Here is a 7,167-nt window from a genome sequence, read left to right on the forward strand (position 1 = left end):
TGAAAAGAGTAAAAGGTTTGCCAAACCTTGTTCTGTTTCTGGTTATGTGGAACAACTACAGATATTAAAGGTGCCCTAGAATGAAAAATTGAATTAACCTTGCCATAGTTAAATAAAAAGAGTTTAGTACATGGACATCACAGTCTCAAACACCGTTGCCTCCTACTTCATATGTAAATCTTGTTTGTGAAAAACACCACGGAAAAACAGGCTATTTTCAACATAACGCCACATGTGACACAATTGCTGAGATCCTTAATGTGTATGCCCCTAACAATTGCATGTCAGCCCATGTTCATTGTCAGGCGGAACTGCGCAGTGCGCAGCCGTCGGGAGTTCAGCAATAAACAAAAAGACAGATCATGGAAATAAATGTCATGTTCCAGGCTGTGCAGGGGACAGGGGGACTTTTCAAAGCCTTCCCACAGATAAAAAATGTCAACAGTCATGATTGATGTTTATTTACAATCGGATACCGCAACAATTTAATTCAAAGTTGTTCATTTGCTCGCCCCATTTCACCACGGAGAGTTTTTCTAACCTGGGGCAATATAGCAGGATTTGCTCAGTGTCTAAAACTGAAGAAAGGGAAGATTCCAACCATATTCCTGCAAACAGTAGGTAGTGATTTTATCCACTTCTTGACTGTCGAACCCATTTCTGATTAAATTGAAAGTTTCTTAGTAAGACAACATTACGACAATATCCCCTGTGTTGTCAATATCTAATGCAAGATGCTAGAGTAACAATTGGAAACTCTCACATAACAGTTTGTCAAATGATAAAGGTTAAAGGTGGGGTAAGTCTTATTTCAAAACCGTTTTAGAAAAAGGACACGGGCCGAGTGGAATAACAAACTTGTAGCCAATCAGCAGGTAAGGGGCGTGTCTACTATTGATGGTGAGAAGAGCGCTCGCTCTGTGTATGTCATTATTCAAAACACACGAGTGACACATGACGGACATTAGCCGAGAACTAGCCTAATATATGCTGCTTGACTATGCTCGTGTGTCATGTTCACTTGTTAGTCCATTTGCAATCGTATTGTGGCTCACTTCAGCGATGATAAAGACCCGTTCATTTCCACACCGTATGGAGCATCTAAATCTCCTCAATGTGTGCTTCAAGCATCAGCTCACACAATGTCTCCAACAAGTAAGATACTATACTCCTAATATATGTTTGCTTACTCTTTTCATGATCTATATAACCCTTATCCAGTCATAATTGTAATATGTCATTAGCTGGACTGTCGTGCTTGTGTTCTATAGAGTTGTTCATGAGAACAGTTTGATCGCTATCTCTAATCTTGTCATAATTGTAATATGTTGTTAGTTGGACTGTCAGCTCTTGCTATAGAGTTGTTCATGAGAACAGTGTGTGATTTTGTGATCGCTATGACTCTAATCTTGTCATAATTGTAATATGTCGTTAGCTGGACTTTGTGCTTGTGTACTATCGAGTTGTTCATGAGAACGGTTTGTGTGTGTTTTTGTGATTGCTGTAACTCTAATCTTGTCATAATTGCAATATGTCGTTAGTTGGACTGTCGGCTCGTGCTATAGAGTTGTTCATGAGAACAGTGTGTGATTTTGTGATCGCTATGACTCTAAACTTGTCATAATTGTAATATGTCGTTAGCTGGACTGTGTGCTTGTGTACTATCGAGTTATCATGAGAACAGTTTGTGTGTGTTTTTGTGATTGCTGTAACTCTAATCTTGTCATAATTGTAATATGTTCGTTAGTTGGACTGTCTGGCTCGTGTACTATCGAGTTGTTCACGAGAACGATTTGTGTTTTTGTGATAGAAGGGATGACTTTTTCATTGAATATTTGACCTGGATTAGATACACAGAGATTCTGCCATAGCCGTTGATGCCTCTGGGTTACGTATGTGTGGGGCAGCGCTATCAAAATAGGGGCGAGACCCTTTTGGGGGTTTGTTTTGGTGATTTGAAATATCAACAACGGTTACCAGATAGCACTTACCCCGCCTTTAATATTATTTCCTGCCAGTGTTGTTATAAAATACAACAGTAGATACGTATGTCGACCCGTTTTGACGGATTGAAATCTAAATTAGCCTATATTTCATCATTAACACATAACTCAGAAGCTAACTATGTTTACTACTACTGTTTAGTTGTGAATATGTATCGGCCAGTGCTCGCATGCCCAATGTCCCGGGGCTATGTGTTTTCCAGACAGGCTACCAAAACGTAAGCCCTGGCCGGCCATCGGACTATCTTAAATAGTGAAATAACATTCCTTTCTTGATGTGTGTTGTTCAATCTCTTGACTTGATATTTGAAGAAAAAATACAAGTTTTAATCATGCCGATTTGTCTGACTCTGCAGTGAGGTTGTGTGTGTGTGTACGGTTTGTGGTTATACCCACCGATCGAGCATGCCAATTAATAAAAAAATAACATTCTAATCCATCATGGGTGGATGAGAGATAAATCATTGTGTTTGTTTGATAAAGACATTTTGCGAGCCCTGTAGGTAATTAATTCCCATTGCAGTTTTCTCACATGTAATGACAGGGGAGCTGAAGCTCATCAAATATGCAAATCTTATCCAATCATTGCCATTGTCATTTACTTTCAAGTCTTCAGTGCAGTACACCCATAAAAACCATAGGTTACTGTCGTAACCCCGGTTCTCTGAAACATAGAGTGGAGAGATCCACCTATGGGAAGGGCATCCGTACCTGACCTCTGCAGAAGCATCCAATTGCACCAAGTCTAACAAGACAGGCAGGAGCGCGCAGCCAATGGCCAGTAAGGCCCCACCCCTTACCTGCGGGCATATATTGGCTGCATACGCTACTGTACACCAGTAAGTATATTCGCTTCTCGTGCGGTAAGCGGGGCAAAGCTGGTGGATCTCTCCACTCGATGTTTCAGAGAACCGGGGTTACGACAGTAACCTATTGTTCTCTTTCATCATCTCATTTCGAGATCCACCTATGGGAGAGACATGGACAGCTCCCCGATTGCCCAATACACTCACAGTGAGGACCTGTTAGCCAGAAAAAGACGGTCACCCCGAGGGGTTGTGCACGACACGTCTCATAATCATGAACTCGCCACACCGACGCAACCGCGTAACTGCGGTGTGAAGCAGGACATGAAACATTGGCTATGTGTGGCACACATAAAGAAGGCAGGGTTAGGAAGACCCCACCCCCAAGACCGAATGTGCTACTGAGGTTCTGGTGACATCCAGCCTGTAGTAACGCACAAACGTATGGGGAGAAGCCCAACTGGCAGCAGAACAGATATCCTGCAATGATACTCCCCTGAACAGAGCCCAAGAGGCGGCCAAGCCCCTCGTGGAATGAGCTCTGATGTTCCCTGGGGGTTGCACTCCCTTTGATTCATATGCCAAGATTATAGCGTCCAAAAGCCAATGTGAGAGGCGTTGTTTAGACAGGGGATCGCCTTTGCGAGGAGGAGCCCATGAAAAGAGTTGGTCACTCTTCCGGAACGCGCTGGTCCTAGACACATACGTTTGTAGCGCACGGACTGGACACAGAGCATTTAGCCTCTGATCCTTCGCGGAGGAAAAGGGCGGAGGGTGAAAAGCAGAGAGCTCCAACACCTCCGATGTGAACGCAGGGAAACATTTCGGCATGAATGCAGGATTAGGCTTGAGGAAAACCTTATCTCCACCCAGAGAGAAATAGATGCACGAGGGGTGGACCGAGAGTGCATGCAACTCACTGACACGTTTGGCTGACACCAAGGCCAAGAGCCTTGCTGTTTTGAAGGACAGCAACTTAAGGGGAATATTCCCCAGAGGCTCAAAAGGGAATTGAGACAGAGCTTCCAGCACCATGGAGAGGTCCCATTCAGGGATCGTTCTCCTAATGACTGGCAACGAGCGACGGGCGCCTTTCATAAATCTGCGGATTAGAGAATGCTGCCCAACTGTTGAGCCCTCAAAACACCCACATGACAAGCAGAGATAGCTGCCAGATAGACCTTAATAGTGGAAAAAGACCTGCCTTTATCCATAAGGTCTTGGAGGAAACACAAGATATCAGCAACTGAGCACTGATATGACGTGAGACCCCGCCCATCACACCACTCATCGAACACCTGCCACTTACAGCCATACAAGGACCGTGTAGAAACGGCCCTGGCATTCTGTATAGTAGCCACCACGCGTGGGGGAAGCCCTAACGCACTTAGGTTCGTCCTCTCATGGGCCAAGCCCAGAGAGCTACCCTGTCCGGGTGCGGGTGATAAATCCTCCCGTTCACTTAAGACAATAGGTCTGTGCGGAGGGGGAGGCACCACGGCTGGGCATATAACAGAGGGATTATCTCTGCCAGCCAAGGCGCTTTGGGCCACCTGGGTGCTATCAGGATGAGAGAAAAAAACCCTTCTCTCGCCCTGGCCAGTGTGAGAATTATCAGGCACAGGGGAGGAAAGGCATACAGAAGGACCCTGGGCCACGGGTGGGCCAGTGCGTCCACCACGAAGGGCGCGTCCAAGTCCTTTAGCGAAAAGAACATAGGACAAAGGCTGTTTTCGCGCGAGGCGAACAGATCTACGGGCGCCCGTAGCCTCATCCATATCATGTCTACTATCTGAGGGTGGAGGCGCCAATCTCCGAAGAGCGGGTTCCCCTTCGATAGAAGATCCGCGCCTCTGTTCAGATTTTCCGGAACATGAGTCGCGCGTAACGACAGGAAAACTTGCCCGCTCCATGCCAAACGCTTGTAAGCTAGGGCATGAAGCTTCGGCGAGCGCGCGCCGCCTTGACGATTGATAGCCACTGCCGTGGTATCGTCGCAGCGTACGAGCACATGATGTCCCTGCAGACGAGGCAGAAAATGATTCAGAGCCTTCCAATTGGTTAGAAGCTCTAAATAATCTATGTGTTCTGAACGTAGTTTGCTCAGCCGCAAACCGTTCACAGTTCTGCCCTCCTGGGTGGCAGCCCAGCCTGTTAGGGACACGTCCGTCGTCACGACTTCCCGCAACATGACAGTCCCCAGAGGGGTACCCTGTGCGTAAAAGTCTGTGCTCTTCCAATGGCGCAGAGCTGCAGCGCAGGTGCGCGTCACTGTTACAGAGCGGCAAAGATCGTGTAGCGGGCTGAAATGTAGTGTCAAAACCCATTTCGTGAACGCCCTCATCCTCAGGGGTCCTAGTGGCAAAAACTGGATAGCTAAAGCCATAAGACCCTCCCTGAGACATGTGCGATATCGCACCCTCGCCCCCTCTCTGAACTGTGACAGACAGTTCGTCAGAGAGAGAGCGCGCTCTTGAGAGAGACGCGCTCGCATGGAGACTGAGTTCAGCTCCATGCCCAGAAGGATCACCCTCTGAGCGGGTGTAAAGCCGCTTTTGTTTACATTCACCCTGAAGTACAGAGATGGGATGTGCGCGAGCACACGGGAGGTGTCCTGAAACACCTTTTCCCTCGAAAATCGGCTATGATGAGCCAATCGCATATGTATGTCAGAATCCGTAGACCAGACATTCTCCGGGGAGTGAAGCCCGCTTCCACGCGCAAACAGAAAGTTCGGGGACTTAATTTTTGCCTGAACGGAAGCACCGTGAGTTCGTAACAAATGCCTTGATAGGCGAACAGAAGAGACTTCCGGTGTGGAGGGTGAATGCTTATGTGGAAAAAAGCATCTTTCAGATCGACTGATGTGAACCAGTCGTTCCGTTTCATGACACGGGCGAGTGAACCAAGGGTTAACATTATGAATCTGTAATTCCTCAAATGTTTGTTCAATACCCTGGGGTCCAGAATAGGAAGGAGGGAACCGTCCTTCTTTGGGACCAGGAAATGACGGGAAAAGAAACCCTGGTTTATCAGATTGTGGGGAACCACCTGAAACGCACCTTTGTATAGAAGAGAGGAGATTTCCTCCTTCAGGACGTGGGCCGTGCTTTCCTCTGTGTGAGAAAAGAGAACGCTGCTGAAACGTGGTTGTTTCATAGCAATCTGCAGGCGATAGCCCTGTAATATCATGCGCAATACAGTAAGCCAGGCTGACACACAGCTCGTGTGTATGCCCGTCCGGGCCGTGCTGGCTTCGAGCATGCCTAGCTGGTTTATTTGTGATACAATGGCGCCCTCTAGTGGAGAAACTAGGGACGACATGTGCAGGTTCACAATTACGGTATTTCCCTACATTGAGAGGGTATCTCGCTGTGACGAATTCATTTGATTCGTTAGATTCATTGTGTTTTTTGTGTCTCTGTGTGTGTTGTGTTTTCTGGGAAACACTGGGGCCAAAGCCTTTATTATTTGGGTGAGGGGAACACAGTATGTGCGGTGTGGTAACACTGCTTTTGAACTTTTCCTCACGACAATCCCCTTGAACAGGGGAGAACACACATCGTCCACTAAACACATGGGCTAGGCAGCCACGGGAGAGGGACACCCTACAGCAGGAACCTTCCGTCCTTTGGACAGTAGTTCTGGGGCCAGAAGAGAGCCCAGAAAACTTCTTTCGAGGCTTTCCCTTGACCTGACTAAAATTACGTCCCGGGACCGGGGGGGTAGGCAAACGCACAGGGGGCGCCTGGCGTGGGACCGTCTTCCTGGGAAGACACAATAAGAAGGCCTCGTACCCCTTCTTGTCGTCGCATCATTGTTGCATCATAGCAACTGCGGGGCCAAAGAGAGCCCGGCCGGGCTCTACCGGGGCGCCTGCGATACGTTTCTTTTCGCTATCCGGGAGGCCAGACAGGTTGAGCCAGAGCGAGCGCTCTCCTACCACGGAAAGCGCCATAGAGCGCCCGCAGGCTTGGACGACCTGGCGAGCATTACGGAGAACGAGGTCGTTAACCGTGATGATCTCCTTCCACAGTGCAGGAGAGGGAGAAGACCCCTTATCTAACTGCTGGCCCAGATTGTCCAGAATCTCCGCTTGGTAAGCGGAAAGGAGGGAGGAGACATTCAGAGTCCTAACGGCCAAGGCCGAGGATTTATTAACGGCCTGGTGCACTGAGGCAGAAAAACGGTCCATCCTGTTAGGAAGGACCGGCTTCGGGGGGGCGGGCAGCCCTCCATGGACCGGGTTGAGGTGTCTGGCAATGGAGGGCTCAATGGCAGGCGGTTCGCCCATGCCGAGAGTCGCCATATCTTTAACCTCCAGTCCCGCGAGACCGTGATTAAGATCGAGCGGGTCG

General features: G+C 48.2%; 1 pseudogene; it reads right to left on the minus strand.

Moving 5' to 3' along the window:
• Positions 1 to 2,191: 2,191 nt before the first annotated feature.
• Positions 2,192 to 6,133, minus strand: LOC137063794 (uncharacterized; annotated as a pseudogene).
• Between the last annotated feature and the right edge of the window lie 1,034 nt (positions 6,134 to 7,167).

This window comes from Pseudorasbora parva, chromosome 24 (assembly GCF_024679245.1).
Source record: "Pseudorasbora parva isolate DD20220531a chromosome 24, ASM2467924v1, whole genome shotgun sequence".
In the NCBI taxonomy this organism is placed as follows: domain Eukaryota; kingdom Metazoa; phylum Chordata; class Actinopteri; order Cypriniformes; family Gobionidae; genus Pseudorasbora; species Pseudorasbora parva.